Raw genomic sequence first — 25,216 nt, 5'->3', positions numbered from 1 at the left:
GCGCCAGTGCTTCTGGACTCGACCTTCTTCCACTGCTCTCCAGGAGCGAATCCCTGGGAGGTGATGCAGAGTTGCAGGTAGGTTCGAATCTGCCTCATTGCCAATGTTAGGTTCGTGTATCTTAATGTTGTGTCCTTCAATAATCAGAAAACAGACTGCAGGGAACGATTCAACAGGTGTTTACTCAACGTGGTTCAAACTGCAACTGAAACAACAGATTACTACTCAGCATTATATACAGATGTGGTCACTGCCAGTACTACAGTATACATGAGCTGTAGAAAGTAGTTCCCCCCCTTAAAGGTACATACATTACAAAAACCATATAAATATCCAGTGCCCTTTAAGAGCTACAATGTGCCTAATGGCTATCCTTGTGTGTTGTTAGTTGGAATGATTGCACTAGGATGGGGGTAAGGTGTGGATAGTGAGATGGGGATGTGATAATATAGATAGAATGGAATGGGTGGAGGTGCAAGGTAAGTTGGTGTGAGTAAGGATGTGCAGGAGTAGGGTAGGGAAGGCAGAGTGATGAGGATGTGACAAGAGGCACAGCAGGATTAGGTTGAGTGTGGCTTTGTACTAACGTTTCATGATCTACTGAGATCATTGAAACATTTGTGGCACTGCACCCAGATCCTCCTGACCACATCCCTGCTTGTGCGCTCCTCTGCAATCTGCAACCAGGCTGTGTTGATCACCTGGGGAGGTGTCTTCCACCCATGGGAAGTGAAGAGTGTTAGATCCGTGATTCTTTAAGTAGGATGTTTCCCCAAGAACTACACTGAGGCTGTAACTTAACAATCAACAGGTGTTTACTAGAGTAGAGTAGTCTCACGACTGAAGTACAGAAGCCTGCTCTGGCTTTATATACAGGTGTGGTCACTGCCGGTACTACAGTATACAGGAGCTGTAAAACAGTTCTCTCTTAAAGGTACATACACAACAATTCCTCCCCTTTAGATTAACAGTACCATAACATTCATTTAACAATTAACATTTTGATCATGCAACATTAACTGAAAATAGTCCATTTATTAATTCAGTCTTTGGGGCGGCTTCCTGATCCTTTCTGGATAGCACCTTCCCTGAGGTTCTTGTTCTTGGTGCGGAGGTGATTCTGGCCCCCTTTAGTCGGTTAGTTCATCAGTTTCCACTGCTACTGTTTCTGAGGTAGATGCTACCGGTATGTTGGGTTCATCCCCAGGTACGCGAGACATGGGGTTGACTCGTTCCTGTGACGCTAAGATCTGGTCGACGTGGCGTCTCACAATGTTCTCCCCGACATCCACTGTGTACATTAATGGCCCCTGCCATGTGCATATCGTTCCGGGTTGCCATTTCTCTGTTCGGTAGTCACGGGCCAAGACTGGTTGTCCTACATTGAAGCTCCTGGTCGGCTTCTCATTGATGTGCTGGAATTGTTTATCCTCAACATTTCTTCGCACATTTGGTCTGAGCAAATCCAGACGAGATCTCAACCTTCGGTTAAAGGACATCATGGCCGGGGTCTGGTTGGTAACTGCATGTGTCGCATTTCTGTAGGCTACCAGGAAATTGTCCACCTTATGCTGTAGTGGAATTTCATCATCGCACATGGTCTTTATCGCCTTTTTAAAGGTTTGTATGAACCTCTCAGCCAATCCATTTGTGGCTGGATGATACGGGGCGGATGTGTAATGCCTTACCCCATTCCTTCTCATAAATTTCCAAAACTCTTTGGACACAAACTGTGGTCCATTATCAGAGCAAATCTGCTCTGGCAAGCCGTTCCTGGCAAATATGGTCCGTAGGACTGCAATCGTTTTCTCTGTAGTGGTTGAGGACATTTTTATCACCTCAGGCCATTTCGAGTGCGCATCCACTGCTATTAAGAACATTGAGTCCATGAATGGACCAGCAAAATCAATATGCACCCGTTGCCATGGAGAGGAGGGCTACTCCCATGGGTGTAGAGGGGCATGTGGTGGTGCATTTTGGGCCTTCTGGCATCCTAAGCAGCTCTTGGTTAGGTCCTCGATTTGTTGATCAATCCCCGGCCACCACACATAAGCCCTAGCAAGGCTTTTCATTTTTACCCCTCCCAGATGAACTTCGTGAAGCTCATTGAGCACTCTCTCCCTTAACTTGGGTGGAATTACCACTCGGGATCCACACATCACTGTCCCCTGGCATACTGACAGCTGTTCTCTTCTGGATGAGAATGCTGGCAACAGTGAGTCGCCATGTGTTGGCCATCCCCTCACCGTCAAATCATATACCCGAGACAGTGTCGGATCATTGCGTGTCTCCTTCTCTATATCCGCGTTAGTTACTGGCAATCGTTCAATTATTGACGAATAAAATATCTCGATAGGGTCCACTGCTGGTGCTTCCTCCACAGTAGGCAGTGGCAAGCTTGATAGCCCATCAGCGTTTCCATGCCGTTTCGTGCCTTTATATTATATTTCATATTGGTTCGCCCCTAGAAAAAGGGACCATCTTTGTAACCGTTGTGCAGTCATCACCGGAACGCCCTTCTTTGGATTAAAGATGGAGACAGGTGGTTGGTGGTCAGTCAGCAAGGTGAACTTCTGCCCATGCAGATAGTGGTTGAATTTTTTTACTCCCCTTACTAGGCTGAGGGCCTCCCTGTCGATCTGGGCGTAGTTGCGCTCGGCTGAGGTTAGTGACCGAGACGCAAAGGCTACTGGCCTCTCCAACCCATCTGGGAATTTGTGCGACAGCACCGCTCCAATACCATAGGGTGATGCATCACATGCCAAACGAATTGGTAGTGCTGGGTTGAAATGGGCCAACACCTCTTTTGATGTGATCAATTCTTTGCACTTCTGGAAAGCTCGTTTACATTTGTCATTCCACTTCCATGGTAACCCCGTTTGCAATAGGGTATTCAGTGAGTGTAGTACTGTAGACAAATTTGGTAAGAACTTATGGTAGTAGTTTACCAGCCCAAGGAACGACCTCAGTTGTGAAACATTTTCCGGTGCTGGAGCCTTGACTAGTGCCTCAATCTTTTCAGGAGACTTATGTAACCCTTCTTCATCAATAATGTGGCCACAGTACGAGATCTGCTTCTGGAAAAACTCGCACATATGGCGATTAGCTCGTAGCCCATATTTCTTTAATCTAGTGAGCACCTTCTCCAGGTTGGCGAGGTGATCACTGTCATTTTCGCCCGTGACCAGGATATCATCCAAATAACACTGGGTCCCTGGAATCCCTTGCAGGACTTGATCCATTGCCCTTTGCCAAATAGTCGGAGCCGATGCTACCCCGAACACCAATCGGTTGTATTGATAGAGACTTTTATGAGTGTTGATCGTGAGCTATTGTTTCGAGGATTCTTCCATTTCCATTTGCAAGTACGCCTGGGCCAGATCAATTTTGGTGAAGCGTTTACCTCCAGATAGCGAGGCGAAAATATCCTCAATCCGTGGAAGCAGATATTGTACCGTGTGAAGGACTGGGTTCGCTGTCACCTTAAAATCCCCATAGATGCGGACCTTCGTTGGTTCCCCAGGCATATTACTCAACGACCTCTTCATTACAGGGACGATGGGTGTAGCCCACTCGCTCCAGTCTACTTTTGACAGTACAGGTAGACTATCCTTTATCCGAAAACCTCGGGACCAGCCGAGTTTCGGATAAAGGAGAATTTCGGATTTCGGAAGGTGGGTCGGCGGGGGTCCGCGGGGGGGTCGGCGGGGGTCCGCGGGGGGGTCGGCGGGGGGTCGTGCGCACGACTTACGCTGACGCTCAGCGTAAGTCAGTCGGGGTCGGCGGGGGTCGGGGCCGGCGGGGTACGCGGGGGGGTCGGTGGTTGTTGGGGCTGGCGGGGTCAGCGGTTGTCGGGGCCGGCGGGGTCCGCGGGGGGGTCGGTGGTTGTCGGGGCTGGCGGGGTCGGCGGTTGTCGGGGCCAGCGGGGTCCGCGGGGGGGTCGGCGGTTGTCGGGGCTGGCGGGGTCGGCGGTTGTCGGGGCCGGCGGGGTCCGCGGGGGGTTCGGCGGGGGGTCGTGCGCATGACTTACCCTTTATCCGAACTTCCGAAACCGGAACCCTCTAAAAAGCGAAGGTTTTTTCGTTCGTACGCATGACTTACGCTGAACGAAAAAACCTTCGGTTTTTAGAGGGTTTCGGTTTTCGGAAGCCCGGATAAAGGGTAGTCTACCTGTACTCCTGAACGTTCCAACCCTTCCAGCTCTGCTTCAACAGCTGGTCGGATCACATAAGGCCTGGCCTTAAAAAACTTTGGACTTGCATTTTCCTCTATTTTAATCGTTGCTGTTATGCCTTTTAGTGTTCCGAGTCCCTCCTGGAACACTTCTTGTGCGTCATTTAGCATTTTTGACAGTTGTCCAGGTGTGGCGTCGTCATCCTTTTTGGCCTCAACCTTCAGTGCCTGTATGGAATGCCAATCTAATTGTATCTTCCGGATCCATTCACATCCTAGTAGTGGTGGTCCTCCATCTGGCAATACATATAGGTCCATTTTAGGTATTTCCTGGCCTTTGTATATCACTTTCACCCTTATTTTTCCTTTGGGGTAGACTTTTTGCCCCGTGTACGTCTTCAAGACAATCTCTGTAGCTTTCAAGGGTATATGTGGCAATAGCCGCTTGTAGTCCCTTTGGTTTATGATTGTTCGGGCTGATCCAGTGTCCAATTCCATTTTCACTTGGACTCCGTCTACCTTGAGTGTGACCCAGATAGCCTGGTGATCCTCCATTTTGGTTACATTATGTAGTTTCAGACAACCCAGCTCCTTGCTTCCGGAGTCTGTATCATTTCCCTGTTCGTCTGAACTACTGTCCATCACCTTATGTACCTTTTTGTACTTCTCCTGTGGAGATTTCTTGCTGTTGGTTTTCTTCCCTGACCTGCAGACTCTTGCTATGTGTCCTGTTTTTCCACACTGTCTGCACACTTGGTCTTTGAACCAACACTCCTTCTGGTCGTGTGTTGTTCTGTCGCAGCGGTAACACTTCCCTGCTCCATATGACATTTCATTGGTGCCATATTCTTGCGGTGTCCGTTGTATCTCTGCAGCGCCCCGTGCGGCTGCTTCGTATGATACTGCCATACTGAAAGCCTTGTCCAGCGTAAGATCCTTTTCTGCTAAAAGTAATTTCTGGGTTCCTTCACTTTGAAGCCCACACACAAACTTGTCCCTTAAGGTATCTGCCAGTCCTGCTCCGAACTGGCAGTGTTTCGATAGCTTGCGTAGTTCTGTAAGATAGTCAGCATTACTCTCGTCTTTATGCTGGTTCCTTTTGTGGAACTTAAATCTTTCTGCTATCAGCAGTGGTGTGGGGCTTAAGTGGTCCTGTAGGATTTCCACTAAACTTTCGAAATTCTTCTCCACGGGCTTCTCTGGGGTTATCAGATTTCGCAGTAAGCCATAAGTTTTTGCACCCATGGAATTTAACAAAACCAGTGCTTTCCTAGCATCTGGCGCTTCATTCGCCCTGCAGTACACCTCAATGCGTTCCACATATGTCGCCCAATCTTCGACTTCATTGTCGAACGCCATGATACTGCCATTCTTTGCCATTCCTGGGTGTAATTTAACTGTCTAAATGGCATCTCCTGCACTCTCCCTTCTTCTCCGCTGGAACAAAATGGTGTCTCCCACGCTTTCCTTCCTTCCCGCGCTCGCCCTTCTTCTCCGCTGCGGCTTCAAAAAAAATGGCGTCTCCCGCGCTCTCCCTTCTTCTCCGCGGCTCAATGGCATCTCCCGCGCTCTCCCTTCTTCTCCCCGTGGACGCGGTTCAGGCCTTGAGCCCTGGCTGTGCTCTGCGCGTTCTCCTGTGCGCCTTTCCCGTTGTCGTCGCTCGGTCCTGAACCTGGCTGCTGCTTTACCCTCTCTCTCTCTCTGCTTGTTTTTCCTCGACGTCGCTCGGTTCTTTAACCCCCGGCCGCGCCCTGTGCGCTTCACCCTCTCTCTTACCCCGTCGACGCTGCTCGGCTTTTCTACGCCATCGGTCGGCTCACGCCGCCGCTGTCCAAGAAGGGTGTGCGCTGCACCTGTTGCCAGTCTGTTGCTGGATCGTCATGGCTCTCAACAGCCACTCCTGTGATGTTCACTTGCTGCCGGATGACTGGGTGGTTGCTGGTGGTCGACGCCCGTGCTTCTGGCTTCGACTTTCTTCCACCATCCTCCTGGAGCGACTCCTTGACGGGAAATGCAGAGTTGCAGGCAGATTCGAATCAACCTCGTCGCCACTGTTAGATCCATGATTCTTTAAATAGGATGTTTCCCCAAGAACTACACGGAGGCTGTAACTTAACAATCAACAGGTGTTTAGTAGAGTAGAGTAGTCTCATGACTGAAGTACAGAAGCCTGCTCCGGCTTTATATACAGGTGTGGTCACTGCCGGTACTACAGTATACAGGAGCTGTAAAACAGTTCTCTCTTAAAGGTACATACACAACAAAGAGGACCTCCCCGTGTGCTGTGACTCCCTCCATAAGCATATGATGGGAGTCATGGGCGAGCCTATGTGCAGCCTTGTGCCTTTGTGCAGTCATTGTCAGTGTTTGCAGCACCTCAATGCCGTAGAACACTGACAACACAAATGTCAAAACCAATTTGGACATGGTCCCTTTAAGGAAATCAGCTGATGACGTGTCATCAAATGACATCACCAGATCCGCTTCCTCTAATTGGTCAGGAATCGCGCTGGGTGGGCTTAACAAGCCCAATCAAGGAAAATTGATTTCACAGAGCAGGATGGAGCCAGCAGTGGAGTTGAGACAAGCCACTGACATTGCCCGCCATGGATCCGCTGAGGTCAGCAAAATTTAGGCCGCAGTGAGGGACTGGTCGGCCAATCTCTCCAGCGGTGGGTAGGTTTCCTTCCCTGGAGAGCATTAGTGAACCATCTTGGCTTTTGCTTTCAAGGTCATTTTTTGCTGCTAGCCCAAATTTATTGATTCATTGAATTTCATTTTGCAGCTTGAAATGGTGGATTTCGGAACTCACTGGGATAGAAATTTGTCTTGGGCGGTATTGCAAAATGGGCGATATCGTATATGTCGCCCATTGACTTCAATGGAACTAAATATCAAGCAAGACATATAACATCTGGTCGGTGTGGTACTGTCCGTTTAATACTACTGCCCAAGTTCAGATGGAAAATTGAAAGGGCTGCCAATCAGGCGCACTGACATCTATTGCCAACCGTTCGGTCTGGCCTCCCATGGAACAAAGCTCCACGCCGTACTGTGCTGGGAGCACTAACTTGGAAAACCAGCCTGTAATTTCCTCTGCATTTATGCCCAGATAAACCCATAATCCAGGGGCAAGCCAATTATGTGGTTTAAAAGATCACAGAATTTTGGGCGCAAGTGAGTTACGTGCGTAAGTACAATATGGCCAAATATCCTCCAACTTTTACGTCCGTCTATCAAATCCTCTATCCGAACAAATCTCCACCCACAAAACTGGCCATGCCCCTAGCTCTCAAATGCGAATATCCACCAACTGTGCTGGCATAATGGTAATCGGAGAGTGAAGGATATGCCAGGCTATGAGGTTACAGGTTGTGGTGGAATACAATTCTGCTGCTGCTGAAGGCCCACAGCGTCTCATGACTGCCCGGTTTGAACTGCTAGATCTGTTCTCAATCTAGCCCAGTTAGCAAGGTGATAGTGCCACACAACATGATGGATGGTGTCCTCAGTGTGAAGACGGGATTTCGTCTCCACAAGGACTGTGCAGTGGTCACTGCTGTCCTGGACAGATGCATCTGTGACAGGTAGGTTGGTGAGGACAAGGTCAAGTAGGTTTTTCCCTCGTGTTGGTTCTCTCACCACCTGCCGCAGTCCTAGTCTGGCAGCTATGCCCTTCAGGACTCGGCCAGCTCGGTCAGTAGTGGTGCTACCGAGCCACTTTTGGTGATGGACATTGATGTGCCCTCACCCAGAGTACATTCTGTGCCCTTGCTACCCTCAGGGCTTCTTTGAAGTGGTGTTCAACATGTTCATCAGATGAGGGAGGGCGTTAGTTGGTAATCAACAGGAGGTTTCCTTGCCCGTGCTTGACCTGAAGCCATGAGACTTCATAGGGTCAATGTTGAGCACTCCCAGGGCCACTCCCTCCCAACTGTACTGCCACCTCTGGTGGGTCTGGCCTGCAAGTGGGACAGGACATACTCAGGGGTGGTGATGGAGAAATATGGGATATTGGCTGAAAGGTATGATTCTCTGAGTAAAACTATGCTTGACTAGCCTGTAGTACAACTGAATGGCTTGCTAGGCCATTTCAGAGGGCAGTTAAATGTCAACCACATTGCTGTGGGTCTGGAGTCACATATAGGCCAGACCAGGTAAGGACAACAGATTTCCTCCCATTAGTGGATCATTAGTCCAGGCCTCTGGATTGCTAGTCCACTATGCTACTGACTTTATGCCCATTTTATGTTTGGGCAGAATGAGATTGAGAGAATATTTGGGTGTAATTTAACATCGGCAAAATGAGGGCAATATTATGCATATTTACAGGTCTAACTTCCAGGTTACATCCAAGGACAAAAAAATTCAAGGTCCAGACTGATTACACAAGATCAATTTTTAGGCAGTAAATCTCACTTCAGGATTTAGAGGAAGATACCTTAAAAAAATAAAAAGTGATCACAATTTAACTGAAGAGAGGAAGAGTTTCCCCATGCAGCAGAATTAAATGGACAAAGGCATTCCTGCTTACTTGTAGCAAATCCCACACAGAAAAACTCTTCACTGGATATTCCCCATTAACTTCCGTTGATTTCAACTACGCGTTGGAAAACCCGAAATTCTCAACATGGAGATCGCGAGATCTTTGTACAAAGCTTACTTTGGGGCCAGCGGCAAACACCTTTGCTTTGACGCTGACCGGAAATTCCAGGCCACTGTACAATGTTTCTATTTTTAAAATAACAGCTTTATTTAGTTAGATTATCTGAAGTAACATTTTGGTCTCAGTTTTGAAAAACATGGAGTGGGGTCCCTGTCTAGATTTTAGGTTTTAGCTTTAGAATTTTTGAATTTTGAAGTATTAGCTTGGCTCAGTGGCTAACACTCTCCCCTCTGAGGCAGAAAGTTGTGTTTCAATCCCTACCCCAGAACTTGGAGCTGGTAACCTAGGTTGATGCTTCAGTGCAGTACTGAAGGGCTACAGCATTGTCAGAGATATTGAGGTAGCATTTTTGAAAGGGTTATCCTAATATTTGGAAGTAACCCCCAGACAAATGGCAAAAATGGCTGCCCTGCAGTTCCCGCAGATTTCGACCAAAGTTATGCTGGAAAATTGAGAGAATGTTCATGGAAATTCCGCCACATTGTCTTTTGAATGAGATATTAAACTAAGTCTGCCTGTTCCGGGGGACATATCAAAAAATCCCATGGTGCTATTTGTTAAGTCCGTGAATGATTGAGACACGGACTAGCAGGAGAGAAAACAAACAGATCTTTACTGGTGAAAGGCATAAACGAAACTAAAACAACAGAGGCTCTCTAGCGCCTTTTATACAGGGGTGGTCACTGCCGGTACTGCAGTCTGAGACCAGTTATTCTCTTAAAGGTACATACACAACAATTCCTCCCCTTTTAGATAAACAGTACATAACATTCATTTAACAACAAATGATAACGAATTACAATCACAATTACTGTTGCTAGATACATTAGTTAAGTTTAAGCAATTATAAGCTCAGTCTTTGAGGAGGCTTCCTGATTCTGTCTGGATAACGCCTCTTTGGGGTATCAGGTTCTTCTGGCAATGTTGAGTCGGAATCAATGTCGTTGTTTGGTTCATTTGCTTCCAATATTACCGGGTCTGCGGTAGCTGCAATTGGAACGTCGATTTCATTACCAGGTGTATCAGATCGTGGTGTGGAGTTGACGTTTTCCAGTGACTCTAGAATCTGGTCAGCATGTCGTCTTACAATGCTCTCCCCAACGTCCACGGTATACATGAGAGGTCCTTGTCGTGTACAAATCGTTCCAGGCTGCCATTTCTCAGTGCGGTAGTCCCGGGCCAAAACTGGTTGACCTATCTTAAAACTCCTGGTCGGCCTTTCATTCATATTCTGAAACTGCCTGTTCTCCACTTCTCTTCGGACGTTTGGCTTAACCAAATCCAAGCGGCATCATAGTCTTCGACTGAAGAACCTCATGGCTGGAGTTTGGTTGGTAACCGCATGTGTCGCATTCCGGTAGGCAAACAAGAAGTTGTCCACCTTGTGTTGTAGGGGTATATCTTCATTACACATTGCCTTGATAGCCTTCTTGAATGCTTGGACAAACCTCTCGGCCAATCCATTAGTGGCTGGATGATATGGGGCAGATGTGTAATGCTTAACACCATTGTTCTTTAAGAACCTCGAGAACTCTTCAGACACAAACTGTGGTCCATTGTCAGAGCAAATCTGTTCAGGCAGCCCATTCCTGGTGAATATGGTTCGTAAAACTGTGATAGTTTTTCCGTGGTGGTTGAGGACATTTTTATTACCTCTGGCCACTTTGAATGTGCATCCACCGCAACTAAAAACATCGAGTCCATGAAGGGACCAGGAAAATCAATGTGCACCCTTTGCCATGGAGATGAGGGCCACTCCCATGGATGCAGAGGAGCTTGTGGTGGGGCGTTTTGGACCTTCTGGCATCCTGCACAGCTCTTGGTCATCTCTTTGATTTCTCTATCGATTCCCAGCCACCACATAAACGCTCTGGCTAAGCTCTTCATTTTTACCCCACCCAGATGACCCTCATGAAGCTCATTGAGCACTCTATCCATCAACTTAGGTGGAATTACTACTCTGAATCCACACATCAAGGTTCCTCTGCACACTGACAGCTGTTCTCTTCTCGGTGAGAATGCTGGCAGCAGTGGTTCACCATGCGCTGGCCATCCCTTCACCGTTAAATCATAGACCCGTGATAGTGTCGGGTCATTCCGTGTTTCCTTTTCTATGTTTGCATTCGTCACAGGGAGACATTCGACCATGGTCGAGTGGAATAACTCCATTGGATCCACTGCAAGGTCTTCTTCTTCCACCGTCGGCAACGGTAGACGTGACAATCCATCAGCATTTCCATGCTGTTTAGTTCCTTTGTACTCGATGTCATATTGGTGTGCCCCTAGGAAAAGGGACCATCTCTGCAGCCGTTGTGCTGTCATTATCGGTACGCCCTTCTGAGGGTTGAAAATGGAGACAAGACGTTGATGATCGGTTAGTAGAGTAAATTTTTGACCGTGCAGATAGTGATTGAACTTCTTCACCCCCCACACTAGGCTGAGGGCCTCTCTGTCAATCTGGGCGTAGTTACGCTCGGCAGAAGTTAACGAGCGTGACGCAAAAGCTATCGGCCTCTCCGAACCATCAAGGAATTTATGTGACAGTACCGCCCCAATGCCGTAGGGAGACGCATCACACGACAGCCTGATTGGCAGTGCTGGGTTGTAGTGAGCCAATACTTCCTTTGAAGTGATTAAGTCCTTACTCTTCTGAAAAGCACGCTTACAATCATCGCTCCATTTCCATGCTACCCCCGTTCGTAGCAGGGCGTTTAGTGGGTGCAGAATTGTCGACAAATTCGGCAAAAACTTATGATAGTAATTCACCAACCCGAGGAATGACCTCAGCTGCGACACATTTTCAGGCGCTGGGGCCTTAACAACCGCTTCAATTTTGTCAGGGGACTTACGTAACCCCTCTTCATCAAACACGTGGCCAGAATACGATATCTGTTTCTTAAAAAATTCGCACTTGGGGCGGTTGGCTCGCAGCCCATGTTCCCGTAGTCTAGTGAGCACCTGTTCTAGGTTGTTAAGGTGTTCACTGTTATCTTCACCTGTTACAAGGATATCGTCCAAGTAACACTAAGTCCCCGGAATCCCTTGCAGGACTTGTTCCATCGCTCTTTGCCATATCGCCGGAGCCGATGCTACTCCGAATACCAATCGATGATACTGGTAAAGACCTTTGTCAGTGTTTATCGTGAGATACTTCCTAGAGGACTCTTCAACCTCCATCTGCAAATATGCTTGTGCTAGGTCAATTTTTGTAAAACGCTTCCCTCCAGACAGCGAGGCGAAGATGTCTTCTATCCTTGGAAGAGCAGCAGTCCATCTGGTCATGGTTAGTTCTGCCGCAGCGATAACATTTTGCAAATCCCCGTGTCATTTCGTGGGTGCCGTATTCCTGTGGTTTTTGTTGAATTTCTGCAGCTCCCCTGGCTGCTGCTTCATACGATGCTGCCATGCTGAAAGCCTTATCTAGCGTCAGCTCTTTTTCTGCGAGTAACTTCTTCTGTGCTCCTTCACTCAGGAGTCCACAGACAAATTTGTCCCGTAGGGTATCTCCCAGTCCTGCTCCGAACTGGCAGTGCTTTGATAGCTTGCGTAGTTCCGTAAGATACTCAGCATTGCTTTCATCTTTGTGCTGAGTTCTCCTGTGGAATTTAAATCTTTCTGCTATCAACAGCGGTGCAGGATTTAAGTGCTCCTGTAGAACAGCAACAATTTCGTTAAAACTCTTCGCCTTCAGTTTGGCTGGAGTAATCAGGTCCCGCAATAGGCCGTACGTTCTAGCGCCCATTAAGTTTAACAATATCGATGCCTTTTTCCCCTCCGCTATATCGTTTGCCTCGAAATATACCTCGAATCTTTCCACATACGTGGTCCAGTCCTCTAATGTATTATCCAAAGCAGTGATACAGCCAGTCTTCGGCATCTTGCAAATCTAAAATGGCGCCTCCCGCGCTTTGCCTTCTTCTCCGATTTAAGAAAATGGTGCCTCCCGCGCTTTTCCTTCTTCCCCGCTGTTGTTAGCGCTGCTTTCCACGGTTTCTTGCGCGTATTCTTTTTCTTTTATTATTTTCCCGTCGTGGAGCGGACCCTCTGGGACACTTCCCTCCCTCTTCTGAGGTCTGAACGCTGCCCAGCTTCGAAACACTGGCCGCGCCCTATATGCTCCACCCTCTCTCTCTCTCCTTGTTTCCCGACTCGCTGCCCGGCCCCGTTGCAGCCCAGGAAGGATCAGAGCACTCCCTGCCACCAGCCCGATTAGCTGGGAAACCACGGACCGAGGAACCCAGCCTGGCTCTGGACAGTCTCTCCTGCAAGTTTTGAAATCGATGATTGACGGTTGACGTCCGTTTCTCAAGTTTCAATGGCCTTTTTTTTTTCTTCTTCTTGCTCCGACCTTCAACACGTCGTCGGAGCTGCTGCTGAGTTGCAGGTAAGTTCGTTTCTAACTCGTCGCCAGTGTTAAGTCCGTGAATGATTGAGACACGGACTAGCAGGAGAGAAAACAAATAGATCTTTACTGGTGAAAGGCATAAACAAAACTAAAACAGCAGAGGCTCTCTAGCACCTTTTATACAGTGGTGGTCACTGCCGGTACTGCAGTCTGAGACCAGTTATTCTCTTAAAGGTACATACACAACACTATTCAAAAAAGAATAGAGAGGTAACTTGACTAACTTTCCACCGTCAATTTACATCATCTAAAACATTTTGGGGGTGCTAACGGGCGCAAATGCTCGAGCGCCCGGGCATGGCACCGCTAACGTCTCCCTTGAAATTCAGCAGAAGGTTAGCGGCGACGGTAGCTGGTAGCACCCCGCGGTGCTGTGCTGCCGCCGATTACGTCATCACCGTGCGCAGCGTCCCGGCTGCCAACTTCCTTCATGCCCCCTGACCTCTCCCTGGACAATAATGTCCGACAGGATCAGGGGGCATTTTTGCAGCGGCAGCGGCGCTACTTAAAGGGCAGGTGTTGGGCGGCCATTTTCTTTTTGGACGATTGCCAGCACCTGCCTCCTTCCCCTTTTTTTTGAGAGTGCCGGCCACGATCGCTCAGTCCGGCACTCCTCTTGAGTGCCGGGCTGTTTTCGCGGCACCCCCACTCCCTGGTGGTCCAGCAGGGCCCCGGTGTGCACAGCATATGCCCCTCCCCTTTAATCAGGGTAGGGAGGCCTGCATTGACACGGCGCTACGTGCTGACGCACGTGGTGCTGTTGCACGTAGCACCGCGATCTTCAGTTGTAGCGCCCCAAGTAGGATATTTCCCCTTTTTTGTTTATGTAATCTTGCTCTGTGCAAATTGGCTGCTATGTTTGCCTGCATATTTGGTGTGAACTTAAGTTAGAAAAGGAACAAAAGAAGATTATAGATGACAGAGGAAGACAGAATTATTTCAAGATAACAGTTGAATTACTGAGATAATATAACAGAGATCAAAGAAGTTGCATGTTTTTTATCATCCAAGATATACATTTAAATGCAATGAGCATGTATGATACTTGTTGATTCATTGCATAAAATTAAATGCGCTAACTTTGCCAAGCATGCAATATAATCCTCAAAATTAATTACTGTTATGCTATATTAAGTTGAACCCAGCTTAGCTGTGATACAATAATTCTGAAATAAGTTACTTGATATTAAATTGAAAGCAGCTTGTGTGTTGTAATTCTAAATCTAAGTTATTGTTTTCTTTGTGATGATTTAATTAACAGCCATTTTATCCTTGTATACATAAAAATAGCGTAATAAAATGATAATTTGTTGTACATCTAAGTGTTGCGTCCTTCTCAGTGCTTGACACCTTTGAGAAAACAAAGAATTTTTTTTCATTTTGATTTACATAGGACAAAAAAAATCATTATGTACAAACACACTAGATTCGAGTCGAACAAAATTGAGGCTTCTCTCACCCATGGTGCTGGCACACTTGTGCCATTGGTAGAGTGGACTAGCCTCACTAAATTTTGTAAGGCAAGGCTCTCCCCTTATCTCAATCAGCTCACTCTGCACTGTTGCCTGGCCTGAAAGCTGACTGGCTGCAAGTGGCAGAATTGGACCAGCCAGCATCTTTTAAAGGGCTGCTGTTTGTCCTTAAAGGGAAGCTACCTGCAATTGTTCTGCTGAAGGCTGAGGGGAGCAACAGGGTTAGCAATATATCTCTGCCATCCTTACAGTCATGTACGAGGGGTTTCCATATTCACCGATTATCATAGCGTGGCCTCTTCAGGGCCATCTGTAGGGAAGCTTTGGTGGCCCAGAGGAGCAAGGGGCAAATAGCTTTCTCTCGGAGAACATTCAGACTAGTGTCATTGACACCTTGAGCACTCTCTTTCTCGAATCTGTTAAGCCAGGTTTGACCGACTGAGTGATTGCTTGGAAAGAGCAAGAATGACAGGTTTAGTCCACATCGGAAGCACCACAAGAAATACTCTTATGCAGTTCATCGTGATCCCACTGGGGTGTCTGTACCATCAATATTACAGGAAAAGGGCAACAAAAGGTGGTTTCATCTCAAGTCTAACCACCTCCCATGACATTCAATGGCATTACCATCATTGAATCCCCCACCAGCAACATCCTGGGGGTTCACTATTGGCCAGAAACTCAACTAGACCAGCTACATGAATGCCTTGGCTATGGGAGCAGGTCAGTGGCTAGGTATTTTGCGGCAAGTGACACACCTCCTATCTCCCCAAAGCCTCTCCACCGCCTACAAGGCACAAGTCAGGAATGGGATGCTATACTCTTCACTTGCCTGGTTGGGTATAGCTGCAACAACACACAATAAGCTCAACACTATTCAGGACAAAGCAGCCTGCTTGAGCGACACCCCATTCACCAGCTTAAACATTCACCCTCTCCACCACTGGCACACCATGGTTGCAATGTGTACCATCTACAGAATGCACTGCAACAACTCACCAAGGCTTCTTCAACAGTATGTCCCAAACCTACAACCACCTCCACCTAGAAGGACAAGGGCAGCAGGCGCATGGGAACACCATCACATATAAGTTCCCCTCCAAGTCACACAGCATCCTGACTTTGATATATATCACTGTTCCTTCATCGCCAGTGGGCCAAACTTCTGGAACTCCCTACCCAACAGCACTGTGGGGGTACCTTCACCACATGGACTGCAGCAATTCAAAAAGAAGGCTCACCATGACCTTCTCAAGGGCAACTAGGAATGGGCAATAAATGCTAGCCTTGCCAGCGACGCCCATATCCCGAGAATGAACAAATAAAAGATGCCATTTTTTTGGACAGTGTTTGTTGGATAGGGTCATGTAAAGGTTATAAGTGCTGGGAGTGAACTGAAAAAGTTGAGCTTACTAGAGGCAATGGGCTGGATTTTCTCAATGGGAAGCTTTTGGAGGTGGGACTTGTTGTGTATGTACCTTTAAGAGAATAACTGGTCTCAGACTGCAGTACCGGCAGTGACCACCCCTGTATAAAAGGCACTAGTGAGCCTCTGTTGTTTTCAGTTTCACTATTGACTTCCATCAGTAAAGACTTGTTTTGTTCAACTCCTGCTGTCCGTGTCTCAATCATTCACGGACGTAATACTGGCGACGAGCAGATACAAACCTACCTACAGTCAGCACCACCTCCTGGGGTCCATTCCTACAGCGAAGTGAGCAGAGGTCGAGGCCAGAAAGAAAAGAAAGTAAGAGGCAGTAGAAACGGGCGTCGACCGTGGGCATCCGCCCTGTGTTGCGGAGTTGAAGATTGCTGGAGAAGCTGTCGGAAGCGGGGCCTGGTTCCTGTCGACGGTGCTTCAGCTAATCGGGCTGGTGGCAGGCAGTGCACTGATCCTTCCTGGGCTGCGGTGGTCGCGAACTCAAGCGGGTGGTTTGCAACGGGGCCGAGCAGCGTTGTCGGGAAGAAGAGAGAGAGAGGGTGGAGCACACAGGGCGCGGCCGATGCTACGAAGCCGGGCTGCGTATAGACCCGCGAAGAGGGAGGCAAGAGTCCCACAGGGTTGTTCCATGACGGGAAAATAATAAAAAAAGAAATATTAAACGCGCAAGAAACCGCGAGGAGCTGCAGGTTGCAACAGGAACCGCGGAAAGCAGCGCTAGCAACAGCGGGGAAGAAGGCAAAGCGCGGGAGGCGCCATTTTGTTAAACCGGGGAAGAAGGCAAAGCGCGGGAGGCGCCATTTTAGATTTGCAAGGTGCCAAAGACTGGCTGTATCACTGCTTTTGATAATACAATAGAGGACTGGACCACGTATGTGGAAAGAGTCGAGGTATATTTCGATGCAAACGAAATAGCGGAGGAGAAAAAGGCATCGATATTGCTAAACTTAATGGGTGCTAGAACGTACGGCCTATTGCGGGACCTGATTACTCCAGCCAAACTGAAGGCGAAGAGTTTTAACGAAATTGTTGCTGTCCTACAGGAACACCTAAACCCTGCACCGCTGTTGATAGCAGAAAGATTTAAATTCCACAGGAGAACTCAGCATAAAGAAGAGAGCAATGCTGAGTACCTTATGGAACTATGCAAGCTATCAAAGCACTGCCAGTTCGGAGCAGGACTGGCAGATAACCTATGGGACAAATTTGTCTGTGGACTCCTGAGTGAAGGAACACAGAAGAAGTTACTCTCAGAGAAAGAGCTGACGCTAGATAAGGCTTTCAGCGTGGCAGTATCGTATGAAGCAGCAGCCAGGGGAGCTGCAGAAATTCAACAAAAGCCACAGGAATACGGCACCCACGAAATGACACGGGGATTTGCAAAATGTTATCGCTGCGGCAGAACTAACCATGACCAGAAGGTCTGCTGGTCCAAAGACAAAATATGCAGGCAATGCGGGAAGATGGGACACATTGCACGAGTTTGCAGGTCTGGGAAGAAGACCAGCGACAACAAAAAGGCTACTAAGGAACCGTACAAGAAAGTACAAAAGATGACGGACAGTAGTTCCGAAGACCAGATGAGCGATCGTGAATCCGGGAACAGGAGACTAAGCTGTCTCAAACTTCACAATGTAATCGCAAAAGAGGATCACCGAACCATTTGGGTCACCCTCACGATAGCAGGGTCCCAAGTTCAAATGGATTTGGATACAGGATCAGCGCTAACCGTCGTGAATCGACGAGACTACGAGCGGCTATTTTCACACATACCCTTGAGAGAGACATCCATCATCTTGACGACGTTATCGGGGCAAAAAGTATACCCCAGAGGAAAAATAAGGGTGCCTGTCGAATACAACGGCAAGAAAATACGGAAATTGTATCTCTACATACTGCCAAATGGTGGACCACCGTTATTGGGACGGGAATAGATCAGGAAGATAAACTTAGATTGGCACTCCATTCATGCAATGACGGTGGACGGTAAAAAAGATGAAGACATCACTCCTGGACGATTGTCAACAATCTTAGCTAACGCCAAGGAGGTATTTCAACAAGAACTGGGCACGCTTAAAGGCGTAACCGCCTCGATAAAAATAGAAGAGAATGCAGTTCCCAAGTTTTTCAAAGCAAGACCGGTACCATATGCAATTCGCCTAGCCGTCGAGGGAGAGCTGGAGAATCTGGAGAAGGCAGGCGTGTTGTCTAAGGTCGACTGGAGCGAGTGGGCGACACCCATCATTCCTGTCATGAAGAAAACGTTAAGCAATAAGTCCGGGGAGCCAAGGAAGATTCGCATCTGTGGGGATTTCAAGGTGACGGTGAACACAGTCCTTCACACAGTACAATATCCTCTTCCAAGGATAGAAGACATCTTCGTCTCACTGTCTGGAGGGAGGCGTTTTACAAAAATTGACCTAGCACAAGCATATTTGCAGATGGAGGTTGAAGAGTCCTCTAGGAAGTATCTCACGATAAACACTCACAAAGTTCTTTACCAATATCATCGATTGGTATTCGGAGTAGCATCGGCTCCGGCGATATGGCAAAGAGCGATGGAACAAGTCCTGCAAGGGATTCCGGGGACTCAGTGTTACTAGGACAACATCCTTGTGACAGGTGAAGATGACAGTGAACACCTTAACAACCTAGAACAGGTGCTCACTAGACTACGGGAACATGGGCTGCGAGCCAACCGCCCCAAGTGCGAATTTTTTAAGAAACAGATATCGTATTGTGGCCACGTGATTGATGAAGAGGGGTTACATAAGTCCCCTGACAAAATTGAAGTGGTTGTTAAGGCCCCAGCGCCTGAAAATGTGTCGCAACTGAGGTCATTCCTCGGATTGGTGAATTACTATCATAAGTTTTTGCCGAATTTGTCGACAATCCTGCACCCACTGAACGCCCTGCTATGAACGGGGGTAGCATAGAAATGGAGCGATGATTGTAAGCGGGCCTTTCAGAAGAGTAAGGACTTAATCACGTCAAGGGAAGTATTGGCTCACTACAACCCAGCACTGCCAATCCGACTGGCGTGTGATGCGTCTCCCTACGGCATTGGGGCGGTACTGTCACATAAATTCCTTGATGGTTTAGAGAGGCCGATAGCTTTTGCATCACGCTCGTTAAATTCTGCCGAGCGTAACTACGCCCAGATTGACAGAGAGGCCCTCAGCCTAGTGTGGGGGGTGAAGAAGTTCAATCACTACCTGCACGGTCAAAAATTTACTCTACTAACCGATCATCAACCTCTTGTCTCCATTTTCAACCCTCAGAAGGGCGTACCGATAATGACAGCACAACGGCTGCAGAGGTGGTCCCTTTTCCTAGGGGCACACCAATATGACATCGAGTACAAAGGAACTAAACAGCATGGAAATGCTGATGGATTGTCACGTCTACCGTTGCCGACGGTGGAAGAAGAAGACCTTGCAGTGGATCCAATGGAGTTATTCCACTCGACCATAGTCGAATGTCTCCCTGTGATGAATGCAAACATAGAAAAGGAAACACGGAATGACCTGACACTATCACGGGTCTATGATTTAATGGCGAAGGGATGGCCAGCACATGGTGAACCACTGCTGCCAGCATTCTCGCCGAGAAGAGAACAGCTGTCAGTGTGCAGAGGAACCTTGATGTGTGGATCCAGAGTAGTAATTCCACCTAAGTTGATGGATAGAGTGCTCAATGAGCTTCATGAGGGTCATCTGGGTGGGGTAAAAATGAAGAACTTAGCCAGAGCGTTTGTGTGGTGGCCGGGAATCAATAGAGAAATCGAAGAGATGACCAAGAGCTGTGCAGGATGCCAGAAGGTCCAAAACGCCCCACCACAAGCTCCTCTGCATCCATGGGAGTGGCCCTCATCTCCATGGCAAAGGGTGCACATTGATTTTGCTGGTGCCTTCATGGACTCGATGTTTTTAATTGCGGTGGATACACATTCAAAGTGGCCAGAGGTAATAAAAATGTCCTCAACCACCACGGAAAAAACTATCACAGTTTTACGAACCATATTCGCCAGGAATGGGCTGCCTGAACAGATTTGCTCTGACAATGGACCACAGTTTTTGTCTGAAGAGTTCCGGAGGTTCTTAAAGAACAATGGTGTTAAGCATTACACATCTGCCCCATATCATCCAGCCACTAATGGAGTGGCCGAGAGGTTTGTCCAAACATTCAAGAAGGCTATCAAGGCAATGTGTAATGAAGATATACCCCTACAACACAAGGTGGACAACTTCTTGTTTGTCTACCGGAATGCGACACATGCGGTTACCAACCAAACTCCAGGCATGATGTTCTTCAATCGAAGACTACGATGCCGCTTGGATTTGGTTAAGCCAAACGTCCGAAGAGATGTGGAGAACAGGCATTTTCAGAATATGAATGAAAGGCCGACCAGGAGTTTTGAGATAGGTCAACCAGTTTTGGCCCGGGACTACCGCACTGGGAAATGGCAGCCAGGAACGATTTGTACACGACAAGGACCTCTCATGTATACCGTGGACGTTGGGGAGAGCATTGTAAGACGCCATGCTGACCAGATTCTAGAGTCACTGGATAACGTCAACTCCACACCACGATCTGATACACCTGGTAATGAAATCGACGTTCCAATTGCAGCTACCGCAGAACCGGTAATATTGGAAGCAGATGAACCAAACAACGACATTGATCCCGACTCAACATTGCCAGAAGAACCTGATACCCCAAAGAGGCATTATCCAGACAGAATCAGGAAGCCTCCTCAAAGACTGAACTTATAATTGCTTAAACTTAACCAATGTATCTAGCAACCGTAATTGTGATTGTAATTAGTTATCATTTAGTTGTTAAATGAATGTTATGTACTGTTCAACTAAAAGGGGAGGAATTGTTGTGTATGTACCTTTAAGAGAATATCTGGTCTCAGACTGCAGTACCGGCAGTGACCACCCCTGTATAAAAGGCGCTAGTGAGCTTCTGTTGTTTTCAGTTTCACTATTGACTTCCATCAGTAAAGACGTGTTTTGTTCAACTCCTGCTGTCCGTGTCTCAATCATTCACGGACGTAATAGGACTGCTGCTTGCCGGCTTTCAATCCCGCCTCCATCAGCTTCTGGCCTACCAGCGGGATTTTCCCCTGATTGACCTTGTTAAGTCCGCCCAGCAGGCTCAGCAGGCCAATTAGGGGGAAGTCAGTGACAGAGCACATCAATGTATGACGTGTCATCTGTCAAGAACTTTTGAAAGAAGAAATGTCATTGTTTGACAGCTCTGTGAAGCAGAGGATCGGAGGATCCAACAACCAGTCTGTGATATCTACAATGGAGATGTCAGGACTCCGGCTCCACAGCGGCTAAAGGCTGTAGGCAGAAACAAAGGTAAGTGAACATTTTCTAAAACTTTACACTCACCTTACATACTTACCACTCCACACTTGCACCCATCACTCACCTCTACACCGCACTTTCAGACTCCTCCAAGTCCCGCAGACCTCATACTCGTCTCGTACACCCTGGCGGGGATCCCCGAGATCGAGAAGCCTGCACTTCGGAAGGAAAAATAGGGATAATCCTATTTTCTGCCTTTTAACTACCTGTTAACAGACAGTTAATAGGCTTTAATGCCTTTCCCGCCTCAAAGAGATGGGACCCGGGACAGGACGGCTTCCCACCTCCTGGCAAGAGGGCACAGAGGCGGGTTGGGGGCGGGTTTGCTACCCGCCCCCAAATTCTGCAACTTTACCGGCAGTCCCGCCTCCATACCCGCCTACCCCGAGCTGACAAAATCCAGCCCAATGTGTGGGTTTTCATAACAGAAACAAAGTTGATCAGTGTCAGGTGCGTCCATTGCTGGAAGTTGTTCTAAATAACAGATTTGTGCACCATTCTCCCATCTTGTATGTCGGCTCCCTACATGCTGCCCCTACCTCCTCTTTATCTTCTTGCTGTGGGCCTGCAGCCTATGGGTCTCCTCCTGTCCTATTGCATGCTTATTGTTCTTTGGATGTGAAAATTCTGCAACATGCAGCAGATGGTGATGACGTTGGAGACGGCCTGGGCTGCAGCAGTCCATACAACAGCATTATTGCTTCATCATCCTTACCATTTTCTTGGTGATGCCGTGGCCCGTACCATCACCACACAATAAACCTGGATAATAGTACAGCTCTCATTGTATTTGCTCCGGTGCTGTGAGGGGTTTCCCAATTTGCGTCAGCAGTCATGGGATCTTTAGATAATGCTGCAATTAGATGGAATGTTATATAATAAACCGTTATGTTTGGTGCCTGGATAATCTGGATTATCAGAGAGAGTTGGATTTCTGGGGTCAGAAAATACCTGTTTATGTGTGCATTTGGGTTGACTTGTGGGTCCATGATGGCAACATAGCTTCTACTTAGAGCACTCCTGTCTCTTGTGAACATACCTCTAATCTTAAGATTTCATTCCCTTGTTCTTCATTCCCCAACCAAAGGAAACAGTTTCTTCGTATCTACCATATTAAATCCTTTTAACATTTTAAATACCTCGAACAGATCACCCCTCAATCTTCTACACTCAGATGAAGCCTAGTAAAAGTGCTGTGCTCTTTGCAGTTGGCGTCTCTTTTCTACTAGAAACCTGATAAAATACATTTCCCTTATTAACGTGGCATCAGTCACTTGCTTTATATAGGTATGAACTGCAGATTAGCTTATCTGTCCACTAAGTTCATCTTAAAGGATCCTGTTACATCGAGGGTTAATGCCGTAGTGACCTTCGCAGCTATAACAGCCACCCTAATGCTTGAGATTGTCCATAGGTGAGCCCAATGCAGATGGCATAGCAAAGTTACTGTATCTGCAGTTCAGCAGAGGTGCTCAAAATAGGTATCCTGTGACGTACCCAGGTATGAGTAGCATGATCAATCAACAAGGGCCCTTCCGTGTTGACGGCAGTGAACATACCACTTGAGGTAACAACAGAAAATGCTGGAAAAACTCAGCAGGCTAGGCAGCATCCGTGGAGAGAGAAACAGAGTTAACGTTTTAGGTCGATGACCCTTCGTCATCGACCGGAAACGTTAACTCTGTTTCTCTCTCCACAGATGCTGCCTGGCCTGCTGAATTTTTCCAGCGTTTTCTGTTGTTATTTCGGATTTCCAGCATCCGCAGTATTTTGCTATCATACCAACTGAGGTGTTGTTGAAGCTGAAGATTTTGCTCCTTTCTTGAATTGATCCTTCTCACCCACGTCATGGTACCATCCAAAGAGATTTTCATCCTCTCAACTTGTAGCTGGGGAAAAATGAGCCAGGGCTTCTGCTCCTGATCACTATTAAGCAGCCCAGCATGTGTAGATGTTAGGTGCAGAAAGGAATAAGTGTGGCTGCGAAGGCCTTAATGGTCAACCAGCCTATGAATTGTCAATGTCAAAGTTCACACGTTAAGAATGAATACAAGAGACTGTGGCAGAGCCACCAGGGGACTCTGATCTAATGTACATAATTATCTTTAACAAATTATTAGCTACAGAATGAATCTGTATCTTTGTTCATATTATTGCATGTACATAGCGCGGTCCCTTTAAGAATGAGACCAAATGCGATGACGTCATCACGTTGATCATGTGATCCTCCAGCAGCGGGAAAACGTGATGATGTCATGACATCAGGCTGGGGAGCCGCCCTAGCCAGTCCTCGTAGAGCCAGCAAAGAGTACAGACCTGTAATTTAGTTCTCCTGTGTTTTCGTGTTAAACTCTGTTGAATAGTATTAAACATCATTTGTTTAATAGACTGACTCGACCTCAGTCCTTTAGTTAGGAATCTAGCCATTCCTACAAGACAATCATTGTGGAGACATATTTTAGCATGAGTCACCACCTTGAGGAAATGGGCGAAGAAAGTGAAAACTGAAGAAAGATAAAAGTTGCCACACTGGAAAAGGTCAAACCAGTACACTGAGCGCATTAGCAACATATTTAATTGCAAGAATCATTATAAATAGAAAGATCAACATGGATATTTTCCATCAAATTTTCAAACTTGTGTGAACTCTCACAACACGTTCTGAGAAGTAGCCGCCACAAAGGTGCTAAATTTTTATTGTATTGAATTTCTAAGAATTTCTGTCCTGCCATGCACACCATTCAGATTCCAGGCAATTGTATCTGCACTGAAGAAAAGCCTGCCCTCTGTCAACTCCAGATTGCCTAAGATTAGGCAGCTCTCTATATTGTAGTGTCTGGCCCCAGAGAGTTCTGTTGCTACTTGAAGTCTCCTGGTTTGGTCTTCATTTGAAAAAGTCTGTGCTCAGGCTGCCCTATACTGACTCATTGCACAGGCATGCACAGTCTGCTTCAGGCATTCTGTAGGCCTCAGGTCTCTGTGTCCAGTAACATGGTGCCCCAATGTCCAAAATGAGTACTCACATTGCATTAGTGGTCCCTATGCATTATTATTGTCTGACTTTGATTCTTCTCTTTCCAATTTTCTTCTGGATTTTTTATCCCTCCCTTTCACTCCTAAAGGACTCTCTCACTGGGATATGGTATCAAGGATAGAAACCACCCTCTGGTGCCTTGCCCAAGTGATTGTTATTCATGTTGATCCTTGTTACTGACAGCAGGAGGGATATCTGACTGTGAAGGGCACCCCAACTGAAGCTAATCCTGTCCTTGATCAGCGTCCCACTAAAACATCATTGGATAATGATCAGGAGTAGGAATCCTGGATGATTTTTCTCTTCCGAAACCCAGGTTGCTGCAGCCATTTATACTTCAAAAGCAGAGCGGACGAAAATACTTGTGGGGTGGGTACATCCCAGTGCATGTGCCAAGATATACCTGCCTGGGATTTCTGCCGGTGACCCTCCCAAATTCAGAGGGTTAGTGGTTAGCAGGAGGTCTTCTATTTTACACAACAATTACAGGCACCTGCACCACTAGAAGCGTATCTGGGGACCCACAATAGGAAAAAGAGGTCAGAAGGACCAGCAGCGATTGCTGGGCTGGGGCACGGGGGTATGGTAGTGTTGTGGTTATGTTGCTGGACTAATAATCCAGAGGCCTAGATTACTGATTCAGA

General features: G+C 47.4%; 1 pseudogene; it reads left to right on the top strand.

The window, feature by feature from the left end:
* The window catches only part of LOC147124660 (uncharacterized), a 169,897-nt pseudogene extending 145,043 nt beyond the window's left edge, over positions 1-24,854 (top strand).
* The last annotated feature ends 362 nt before the right edge of the window (positions 24,855-25,216 follow it).

The sequence above is a fragment of the Somniosus microcephalus genome, chromosome 1 (genome assembly GCF_052327205.1).
Source record: "Somniosus microcephalus isolate GS21.2 chromosome 1, FLI_Smic_1.0, whole genome shotgun sequence".
NCBI lineage: Eukaryota > Metazoa > Chordata > Chondrichthyes > Squaliformes > Somniosidae > Somniosus > Somniosus microcephalus.
The sequence above is the reverse complement of the archived record's forward strand: the minus strand, read 5'-3'. Positions and strand labels throughout refer to the sequence as shown.